The 12059-nt window shown below is 44.7% G+C and overlaps 1 non-coding gene across 1 annotated transcript; it reads right to left on the bottom strand.

Moving 5' to 3' along the window:
• Nucleotides 1-1422: 1422 nt before the first annotated feature.
• trnan-guu lies at nucleotides 1423-1496 on the bottom strand. The gene has a single exon. It is a non-coding gene; the product is annotated as a tRNA-Asn (tRNA).
• Between the last annotated feature and the right edge of the window lie 10563 nt (nucleotides 1497-12059).

Raw genomic sequence — 12059 nt, forward strand, 5'->3', positions numbered from 1 at the left:
GAGACGAGAGGAGAGGAGGGGAGGGGAATGGAAAGGGAAGGTGAGGAGAGGGAAGGGACTGGAGAGGAGAAGTTCACAACATTCATCATCACCTTGGTCTTTTTCAAACTCATCTCTAAGCATTTCAAGATTAAAGAATCCAATAATAGGAGCAATTATTTGCTCTCACTGCTGAGACCCCCTACTCTTCTACTCAATCAAGGCAACTCCAGCCACACCAAAAAAGAAGGTTAATTTACAACTTCAGAACCTCAAGTATATAATTCGCTTCCACTTGTCAACCATTACAAGTAGATGCATGACGTGTAGTGACCGCATTGAAGAGGATAATGAATAATAATGAATCACACTCAAATCTGTTTCAAGACATTTGCCCAATCAGCTCATGTGGCAGGAGTACATATGTGAAGTGGATTGGTTTACGCTTTACTTTCTCTCTCTCCCTCAGTCTATCTATCTATCTATCTATCTCTCTCTCTCTTTCTCTCTCTCTCTCTCTCTATCTATCTCTCTCTCTCTCTCTCCCTCTCCCTCTTCCTGTGAGTGTTGTGTTTTCGGATTCCCATCCGTCTACCCTGTTCCAGACGCGGTCCTCAGAGTGAAGCCTCAACAGACCCGTCACTTTAGCCCTGACTTCTGCCTCCTCTCCCCTTCCCGGTAGAGTTCCCAACAGGCCTGCCAGTTGGAGGTGTCGGCGAGGTCGCAGCAAAGTAGGGCTCCATCAGGGCCCATCACCAGAGATCACACAGCCATGCAGCACATCAAGGAGTTTAACACCCTCCTGAACCTCCAGGAGGAGCATCAATTAAAGCTAGTGGAGCCAGATATTGTTTAATGATATATTTACATTTTAAAGCTTGATTTAATTACGCTCAGTGCACCCAATGTTCGCTATAAGCCCGCGGCTCACTTCCTGTCATAAACTGAGGAGAGGAAAAAAGGGAGGATGAACAGACGAGTGCTGAGACGGCGGTGCCTCTTATTAATATGGGGGAGGCTTGGCTAGGGTTGATGGGTTTATATGGGTCCTGCATTACAGCAAAGAGAGCCATACAGAACCATGTTCTTTTCATATTCATATGTCTAAAGGAAGCATAGCCAATGTCCTCACCTGGGAAGATGCAGTTGATCCCTATGTTTCCTTTTGAACAATCCTATTTCTTTATTAAAGAATTCTGCGGTGTGTGTCGCATGTTTCATATGTTCAGTGAAGGTATTGAGGTCTGCTTCTAATCATCTATCGTTGCTAACCTGGATGTGCACACGCAAACGAAACGGCAATCTCCCTTCGCGAGGTAGTACACTAAAGGCTATTTATATCGTCATGGGAATTAGGGCATGCGTTGAGAACTGATTGCACTTCTAACAGTTGAGCGACACATTCATGGCACTGCATGTTTTGTTTGCATATGAAAAGAAGTACGTCCCTGGGTGGACTCGAACCACCAACCTTTCGGTTAACAGCCGAACGCGCTAACCGATTGCGCCACAGAGACAGCTGCTCTGCCATTAGAGCTATGCCGTCAAACCTGACACGCTTAGTCTCTGTCCATGGTGCTGAAAGTGTGGACTCTGCACTGTGTGCTTCATCTATGCTGCATTCCTGTGGCTGTCTGAGCGTGTGTGTATGTGTGTTTGTTTGTATGTGTGTGTGTGTGTGTGTGCGTGTGTGTGTGCATGTGGGTGTGTGTGCGCGAGCGTGTGTGTGTGCATGTGTGTGTATATCTTTACATATATGGTGAAGACTTCGTCCGTTTGAGGTGGTATAAGTGAAGCTGAAGAGAGAGAGCATGCACACTGCTGCTCTCCAGAGTGTGGTGAACGATCTGAGAGGACGTCATGTCTCCTCTTCAGGAAAGTACTGACAGAGTAATTACCGAGAACTCCTCCCACCTGTAACCTCGATGACCACATTTCCTAAAAGTATATGGCTGGGCCACAGACTCACTGCTCCATTTTGTGTGTGTGTGTGTGTATGTGTGCAGGTTTGTGTGTGTGTGGGCATATTTAATTATTCTTGTGGGGGTTAAAATGTCCCCTCAAGAACAATAAACTAAGGAAACATTGAACTTGAAAGGACATTTCTTGGTCCTCACAAGTATTTCTAGGGGATATTAGGGGGTTTATAGTTAGAATATGTGTTACAGTTAGACTGACATTAAGGGTTAGGGTTAGGAGCTATTGGTAGTTTTATGGTTAGAGTTGGGAGCTACTGTAGGGTTACCTTTAGGATTGAAGTTAGGGTTAGAGACAGGGTTAAAGTTAGTGTTAGGGTTAAGGTTTGGGTTAGGGAATACACGATTTTGAAGGTGATTAAAATACAAATCCCCAAAATAATTTCCATGCAAACTTGTGTGTATATGTGTGCACATGTGTGTGTGTATGTGTGTGTGTTTGTGTGTGCAGGCTTTCTGTTTCACCACAAAGAGGGGTAAATAATATAAAGCAGATTTACTTGAATATTTGACATCATCAAATTCAATCAAGAGAGTTAAAGCAGAAGGGTGGACACTGTGGCGAGTGAGATGGGGACAAAGACATACAGACAGGAAGTTAGAGAACATTTGACAGGATATGAGAAATGGAAGTAAAAACAACAATCGGAAACACTGGCTGTGATCCAGACATTCCTAATTCCTACTAATCTGACTGAGGGAGGATTCCTCACTCAATGGGCTAATAATATGTCAAAGCGTGACCAAGCTGTACAAATGGTCTTTCATCATAAACTGTCTTTTATCATGAAAAATGTGTCCATTCCCTGACCCTGCAGGCAAATGAACAGGGTGAGGACTCGCAGAAAAATAGTTTCAATTGACTTCTAAGTGGAGTAACATTGATTCTTGTTTGAAAATAGAACCCTGAGGCTTAGAGACAAAAAACTGCATAGTGCGCAAACTCTCTCTCTATCGCTCTCTCTCTCTCTCTTTCTCTCTTTCTCTCTCTCTCTCTCTCTCTCTCTCTCTCTCTCTCTCTCTCTCTCTCTCTCTCTCTATCTCTCTATTTCTCTCTCTATCTCTCTCTCTCTCGCTCTCTAGATGTGTAGTATTGGGTTAGAGGGCTTTTATAACCACCAACCTTTTTTACCATGTCATTTAATCAGAAGTGGGTACCCCACTGACTCGCTAGCTCCAGTATCCCCATGGCAGGTCAAAAACCCCGGCTTGTATTTTCATCCATAGCAAACATCCTGAGACACAAGTTGCTTCACCAAGTGCTAAGGCCTGTGTATCATGCGAGCAAAAATTGAAACACAACTATAACACAAAGCGAGAAACACTTGATCCTATATATGAGTTTGGCGTAGATTCGATATCTCCCTTCAGATGACAAGGGGACAGTGCCCCCCTCAGTTCTGACCTAACCCTAATCTTGAACCTTGATGTAGTACTGCGTTCTTCTGGCATGTTGTTGCTATAGCGTGACTGGTGTCCCCTGGGTCACCATGACGCCCTGAGACCAGTGGTGAGAAGGTAAGAAAGGCTGCTGCCCCTGGCACGCACACAGATAAAGATAGACACAAACTCACACATACACATAGACACACACACACACATAAAGGTGTGAATTACCCAAACTTTCTCGTTTTCCAATTCTCAGGAATTTCTGGGAACGAGAAAACAAACTGGATCTTAGGTTAGATCATTTGTAAGGCATTTGCAACCCCCCTCGAACTTTACTTTGGATAAAGCATCTGCTACATGAACACGTTATATTCCTATTGTTATAGGAGTAGACATGTTTACAGTGAAATGGTTTGTTAATGACTATCTGCAATGCCAAAATAGATGTAGTGATGAGTAATCTATTGGGTACCTTTTGGTCATTTTGTAAAAAGAGTGAAAAATGCAGTGCATCCGGTGAGTGTACCTATGTGCACCTGGGCTTCTTTGACCTCACACAATATAAAGGGGTGAACGTCTGCTAAATGTACAGAATCCAATGACAGTGAATGTCTTTGCAGATCTAGTCCAGCAGGGATGCCAGAAGCAGTGCATCCTGGGACTTGTAGTATAGATTGGCCCCAACATCTTCTGAATCATCTCTCATTTCCTGGGTGTGGGACCTAGCAACTCCAGTCAATACCACCGGACTTGCTGTGTCTCCATAGAGATGTGGCTCTGCACACACACCTCTGCACACACACACAGGATTATGTACACACACACCCAGGTATACACCCACACACACACAGTGACATATATTGACATTTTCTAGGCTGGGAACAGTATTGATTTCCCAGTCAGAGATACAGACACACAAGCACACAGAGCACAGGGTATCTAAACATCTTTACCACATCTCTATGTACAACTGCTTTCCATTGGTCACCTCTCTGCTCCTCTAAAAACATGCACTCCAAACAAAGTGTCCCTCCACAGAACAGCACTGTAGGAAAAGTTAATTTGATTCAAGTGACATGCACCTGGGGAGGAAAAAAAGCTGAGCTACAATTTATTGAAGTACTAGTTTTAAAGCCCGGAAAAATCCATGTCTCTGTATTTCTGTGTGTGTGTGTGTGTCTGTTTGTTTATGTGAGTGTTCACTAGCTTGTCTTCATGTAACCAGTGTGTACCTGCATAGTTGGCGTGTGTGTGTGTCATATCTAAAGATTTAGTGTTCACCTTGGTCAGGTGCGGAGAGGTTAATAGTGGCGGTATCAGCTGTGAGTTGAAAGGCGTTTAGCAGCTATAATTGATGATGCAATTACTGTCTGTATAAGCTCAAGCCTTTTTCTTCCAGCCGTAGAGCAGAGGCCATACATCTCACCCGTGGCCAAGCTCTAAGTCTCATCTGTCCAGTCCTGTCATCTCCTACTGGACCTCCACTGCCTCAAAGATCCCCTCTTCCCAGGTTTTCAGTCCATTTTGTGGTGGATCTGTATCATACTGTCATAGTCCACAGACCTGTGCTCTACGCTCACGGTAACAAAAGGCTTTGAGGACTCAGCGGAAAATCGAAATATATGCGATTGATGTCCAAAATGCTTTTTTTTTTAAATATATACACATTTTAAATAGGTCCCTAGTTACAGTGTTATTTTGAGAGAACACTGTTAAGTGTCTATTTGAGAGTCAGCCGCTTTGACCTCCTCTAAGTCATTGTGCCTGCTAAATCCCTTTGTGTTTGTCTGAGATAGTCTTCACCTAATTACGGCTTGGCCAGGCCACCTGGGCGGACGCTGGCGAGAGCCCGCAGGCTTACATCAACGTGGTCTGTCTGCAGAAGAAGGGTGAGCTCCGCGGGGGATGGGCGACTTTAACTGTTATTAGAAGGGTCTGTTATGCAGACAGATGTTCACTCAGCAGGAGCGCAGCGAGTGAACCTCACACGCGCACGTCCTGGGGGGGGGGGCCCAAGGTAACCGCTTGGCATAGCAACTGAGTAATCCGATTCTCTGGTGTTTGGGATTGACACAACAGACTGAAAACACCACCCACTGTCAGAAGGATAGGGAGGTAAAGAGGCCCCGAGTTACACTTAGCAACTCACACAGCAGCTGTATGGTTTATGAGAAGTTGGGCGCAAGTGTGTCTTTGTGTGTGTGTGTGTGTGTGCTGGGAGGCACACAAACACACAGACATCAACAGGACGGACATGAGAGGCCCCATATTGTCTGAAGCAAAAAGGCCTATAGTAAGGGAGATGGAGAAATAGAGTGGCAACTGTTGCTTGCTGTGATGGCACATTGCTTGGATCTATATTATAACCTTTAGAGAGGGATCCAATACTCTTTTGGCAATCCATGTCATGTTGGGAAACATGGTTGCAATGCCTGTCTGCCTCCCTACCCGCCTGTCTGCTCGCCTGCCTGTCTGTCTGTCTGATGATATTCAGGTGTGTGCTAAAGGTGTGAAGCCTGTAATGAAGGGCAACACCTGTCCCAAATTGAAAAAGGAATTGTTCAACTCAGCAGCAGAGGAGATAAGAAACCAGGCAGAACCCCAAAAGATTGGAGAGGTGTTACACATGACAGCTGTGAAATGCCAGGCACACACCAGCCACCTTAGTCCCCTTCAAAGTCCCCCTCAAAGACAAACTGATTTCCAAATTAGGTTTGGTGTCCGTCTTTTGGAGGCCCTCCCCATAGTGACACCGTTGTCATTGGCGTAGGCCGTTGTCCAGTGTTTGTCATTGGTGTGTCCTTGTGTGTTCCAGAACAGCTGTTGTGATGTCAGAGTAGGGATAAACATAGATATACATAAACACTAGATGTCTCGTCCGCGTTGCCGGACAACGGAGTCGAACGTCCGCACATGGCGGCCATCTTGCTAAAGTCAACTCGCTCACCCATAACATTGTTTTGATGCCACATGTACTTTTTAAATGACCACAACTTGCTAAATTTTTTAACGGTTTGGTTTGTTATCAACGTCAGAGATGTCGTTATGCCACTGCATACTTATGAATATTTTTTTTGAGAATAGAAGTATGCAGTGGCATAACGACATCTCGTTGATAACAAACCAAACCGTTAAAAAGCTGTTGAAAATTGAGCAAGTTATGGTCATTTAAAAAGTACATGTAGCATCAACACAATGTTATGGGTGAGCAAGTTGACTGTAGCAAGATGGCCGCCATGTGCGGACGTTCTAGACTCCGCCGTAAGACATCTAGTCTTTATATATATCTACGGGGAGAAAGGCGTGTTCCTTAACAGCTGTTCTTGGAGAACTCTAAAATAGATTCAGATTGTGGTTCCTCCTGCTGTGTTTCTAATCATAGCTGCTTCCCCTCAGGCCAGACAACTGGCCTTCAAAAACAAATACATGATGGCTGCCAGGGAAGTTACCCTCTAGGGTAGTCCTTGTAAACTTCTGAATTGTATTTATCTCCGAAACATGCCGAATTCTGCGGGAGAAACAGTACCATCGCCACTGTGCCCAACTCTAGTGCTGATACCGCTAATTAGGTTCAGAGAAAAGTTGCATTCAGTAACCAAATGTTCAAAAGACACTAAGTGCTTATTCCCAAATATAGTAACATTATGTTTCCCTCATATTATACTTCACCAAGCTGGAAACACTTGAGTTTGAATGTGTCTTCATGCCTGCCGAAGATGTTCACCGAGGGTGGATATTTCCCTGTTGGGGGTGTGGGAGGGAGGTGGTGCATCTCTCTGTTTCAACAGCCTCTCAGGCTCCCCTTACACAGATTCTCCTGTTGAAATACTCCCTTATCCACTCATAATCATCTCTGTTCACCGCTTCTGTGAATGGGTGATCAGGCTTGGTTTGAGTGTCTGACAGTTGGAGTTGAGGAAGTTTAATTAGCTGTATATCTCTGCGTGTGTGTGTGTTTCAGTTGCCATTACCTCAATAAAAGCTGAAAAAGGACCCCTGCTGGGCTCACAAAAACAAGAAGAAACGAGCTTATTCATCAACATTATAAGTTATAGAAATTACTGTTTTAGAAGTTTTCTTAAAACCAAACATACACAAGCTATAACAATGTATACAGTAGGATTGTATGGATTATATAATATTCTATGGAGCAGAGGTTGTTTGGAATAATGCCGGAAAAACGTCTGAACATAGCCCAAACTTTACTTCTTCAGAGAAAGATTGCTTGTTGAATTTCCACCTGTTGCCACCCCTAACACTTTGTCCTAGCGCAGTTGGCCAAAAAAGAAACAATCCATAAAAGCCAGGACTAAAATAAATAAATAAGCTGTGATTCATCTTAACAATGAGAAGTAGCTTGAGGCCCAGCAACCAATGAATATACCTGCAACTGCAATCCAGCTTCCTGTTTTCTTTTAAAGATCCCCCTTACTTCCTCAACCCAATCACAAGGTCCAATGGGAAGTCAGCATGCACCTTCCAGGATAAACATTTGAAACATTTAATTAAAAAGTACTGGGTGCCTTTTTCTTAGTAAGATGATTAACAAAAGAGGCAATACAGTCAGTGAGAAACCAGTGAGTGAAACCAGTGCTACCCTCTAGCTATGACAAGATTGATTTTCTCTTCTTTTTCCCTCCCTTTCCCTCTTTCTCTCCTTGTCATAGTCACCCTGTTGCAGGCAGAGAGTGCTAATTCTTCCAGGTGTCAGTCACTCTGAGCTCTGTAGCCAAGCCCTGATGGATTCACCCTGCTAGGGATAGCAGCATAATCAAGATGAATCATCCTCTTTCCCAAATCAAAATAATTCTTTTTTTTCTTCTTCTCACATAATTCTGTTACCTTGCACCTAGATGAGACATCAATTCCACCACGGGTGAGAAATTGCAAATTAGCTTTGAGTTATCCGTAGAGGACACGGAAGGACAAAAAGGTGGTAGAGAGGTGGGGGTTGGATGAAAATGACACGTCACACACACCAGTAAGAAACCATTTTCTGTGGGATCTCACAAATTTCAGCCACACGATGTTTTAGAGACCGGATTGTTCTCTTGCCCCAGTCCTGTGCTGGGACTTTAGCACTAAGGCTGTGGACTGTTCCTGCAGACCCTGATTCCAGTCAGGCAGAAATTAACATGTCACACAGCAGTAGAAGTGGCTTATCGGGGTCAGTTGACTGTAAAATGATGAGCTATGAGCTAAACATGAGAGTGCACACACAGTGCACACACTGCCTGCCTGCTATCCTCATCCACTCTTAACAGGAGAGAGATGATTATCAACACAACATGTCTACAACATGCACTATACAGTATACCATCATCCTTTGCCCTTGATGCAGTATGCATATTTTGGTCGAGTGTCACAATGCTGGCCAATAAATGATCTCCAAAATATGAGGAGAGTTCTAAGTGCTTTTTTTCTCTGCCTGTATTGTCAAAAGGTGCCCTCCTAACTCATTCTGGCCCTTGATTTCAGGGCATAATTTCCCCCTGTTCATTTCACAAAAGGGCAGTCAGGGAGAGATTACATTTCACGGCATAAATAAATATTGTAAAAAGGTCACCTTTCCATCTGTTATTTGTGCAACCTCTAAAAGTAATTACATCCTGAATGATGTCGGCAAAGCTGTTTTTGTGTTCTCACACCGGAGCTTCAACAAAATGTTTCCTGAGCGGAAAGAGAGTGTTTTTCAGATACACCAACTGAGCGCGGAGCTAAGTAAACATGTGCGGTAAACAAGGGTAAACAAACTGTGTTTATACAAAGAGGAACACTCAGGCATATATCAGATTGACAAAATATCATATATGGGTACAACGATAAAGAGAGTTAGGTTGATACAAAATATACAGTAACTGAAATCAATGTTCATGCCTCATTGCTGCTTGTTCTTCAACCAGAGAACCATACTGCATTATGAAAACAAGGCACTCGAATACAGGACTGCACTCGCGTACATAAAGCTTTCATGTCGAATCTGCATAACTTGCTAAATGTATTCTGTTTGCTTTTAAGTCCTGGTCGAGTCGCAGGACTATCGGTGAAGCAGTCTTTGGGGCTGTTGAAACAAGACCTCATGAACTCATATGCATTAATCCATGTATTATAGATGATATAATAGGCCCTGTCTACCCAGCAGCAGCCTGGGATTGGGCGCCAATGGGAGCCAAGGAGGCGGTGGGGGTGGGGGGTGGGGGCGGGGGGCGATATCGCGTGACAGCCTCCTCTCAGAGAAGCCCGAGGAACCAGGTCAGACACGATGACATCACATATAGGAGGAAGGACTAGAGCATCTCACAGCGCTCTGGGAGCAGGACGTTGTGGAGACCATTCTCACGCATGTCTGGTGGCTTCTCCCGACGAGGTAAATATGACAGGTGACCTTGTTACAAATCAACTTTGTTTGGGAAACTTACAAATGTCCACGTGGCCTGCGGAAAGGCAGGGATATTAGAAGTCCTAGGTGGCAAGGGAGGGAGGAAAGTTGCGGAGAGCATTTTTAGAACAATCTAAAGGAGGACTGTTTCCGAGCTAATTGAGGAGTTTCCCTCGTTGGTTATCTTACAACACAGAGCCATATGGCCAGGGTCCTGTGTGATATGACGCTCTGCAGAGAGCCAGCTGTGATTACTTCTTTGTTGGCTCCACACCATCTAATGACTCGACAACAGACTCACCGTTAAACTTTACGGCATGGGGATGGGGAGGGAGGTCAGATTATTCTGTGTCTATTCACTGTTATTCACACAATCCATAGCTAACCGACGAACATTTCAGAAACAGAACACAATGTAACCACCCCCCCCCCTGCTCCAGACCACAGGGCTGACTGATGGGGTAAGATCCACACACACACACATACACACACCCCACCCCTCTCCTCCATTCATATCATAATGAAAATTTACTGGGATTTCTCTCACACAGAGAGATAAACAGGCGATTGATAAATCAGGCGTAATGCTCTGGCTTACGGGCACAGACACCACACAGCCCCTCTGTAAATCTGCAGACAGGATCCGATTTCTGCATTAGCTGGGAGGAGATGCTGTTATTTCCCTCTCACCCGGCCTCATAACACCACTGAGCTTCAATTACCATGTCTGAGAGGAGAAGATAATACATGCAAACAGCTCCACTCACAGCCATTACGGACTCACACAGTCTGTACACACATGCACACACACAGCTAGTTAACTCTCTCACACTGTCAATATTCGGCCTCGCTGAGTGATGTGTCACTACGTGGCGTCAGCAGTTTGTGTGTGTGTTTGAGTGAAACTTTTTGTGTGTATATTTCATTTTTTCCACTGAATTTGCATATTTACCGTATCATAAAAATATATGTGAAAGGGAAAGTTAGCTAAGCCTGGCCGACAGCGAATGCATGGATGTCTGGAATCTATGTTCTCCTTCCAGGTGTACCCAGCAGCACCAGGAGCTGAGCCCCCTGGCAGCGCTCTGAGCCTGGGTCCTCTCCTCGGCAGCTCCCCCTCCCCTCCTCTCGGCTGCTCTGTCCTCGCCCGCTGCATGTCAGCCCTGGATTGTGTTTTGATGTTTCCACAGACCTACAATTGAGCTCCATTCTCAGCAGCCAAAACAGACATTTGTCAATTCATATGCATCAAGGCACTTTTTTTTCCCCTCCCATCGTCCCTCTCTCTCTCTCTCTCTCTCTCTCTCTCTCTCTCTCTCTCTCTCTCTCTCTCTCTCTCCCTCTCTCTCTCGCTGTCTCTCTGCCAGCTCCGGCTCTGCTCCTGCGCTGTAACACCCATTCACTATGAGGTTATGAGTGGCCGCCGGCCCCCCTGCTGAGAGCTGTGTCACATGTGATTACCATTATTTATAAAACTCAGTCAGGCTCAGTGGCCAGGGCTTTCTGTCCCGGCCCTCAGCCCCTCGCACTACAGTCAATATTTGCACGCAATGCTGAACTGTTGAGAGTTTCCATGGTGGCGAGAACCTCCATTACATGAAATATTCAGGGCGCGGGGAGCCTCCCATGAGGCCGAGCGCAGGGTTTTTACTCCGATTTGATTATACGCCATGATTTTTTCATAAGCTATGACAGTCCTGTTGAATTAGAGTCAGCTCCACATCCTTGTGATAGTCACGGAAGCCATGCTCGCCAGAGAGGCTTTCCTCTCTCTCTCACTCCCCTTCTTTCTCTCAGTGTCTCTCTCTCTCTCACTTTATCACTTTCTATCTCTCAGTCTCTCTCTCTTACCTTACACTTCTTTGTCTCTCTATCTCCGTCTCTCTCTCTCACTCGCAACCCCTCTCTCTCTCTCTCTCTCTCTCTCTCTCTCTCTCTCTCTCTCTCTCTCTCTCTCTCTCTCTCTCTCTCTCTCTCTCCCTCTCTCTCTCTCTAGTCCTTTGTCCCCTCTCTCTATCCTCCCGATGTAGGTAACGAGAAAGAAGAGCCTTGAGACATAGTTACCACTCCGCATACTTTATACTGTACTTTATACTGTAAGTTATGGTAGATAATGGACTTAACCTTAGTCTATTGCTATCATAGCTTTGACCTTATTAATTGTCCAACCTCTGTAATTATGAAGTAATAAAGCTTGACTCTCCATATAATTGTCCTCGTTAGAGATAATAGCCTGTTTTGTTATTGTATGATATAGTAATAAAATAATTAGGCTTTGTCGTTTTCAAACTAACTTGAAAGAAAGAAGAAAGTGACAGCGCTGACGCAGTGAATAG

The sequence above is a fragment of the Hypomesus transpacificus genome, chromosome 23 (genome assembly GCF_021917145.1).
Source record: "Hypomesus transpacificus isolate Combined female chromosome 23, fHypTra1, whole genome shotgun sequence".
Classification (NCBI taxonomy): domain Eukaryota; kingdom Metazoa; phylum Chordata; class Actinopteri; order Osmeriformes; family Osmeridae; genus Hypomesus; species Hypomesus transpacificus.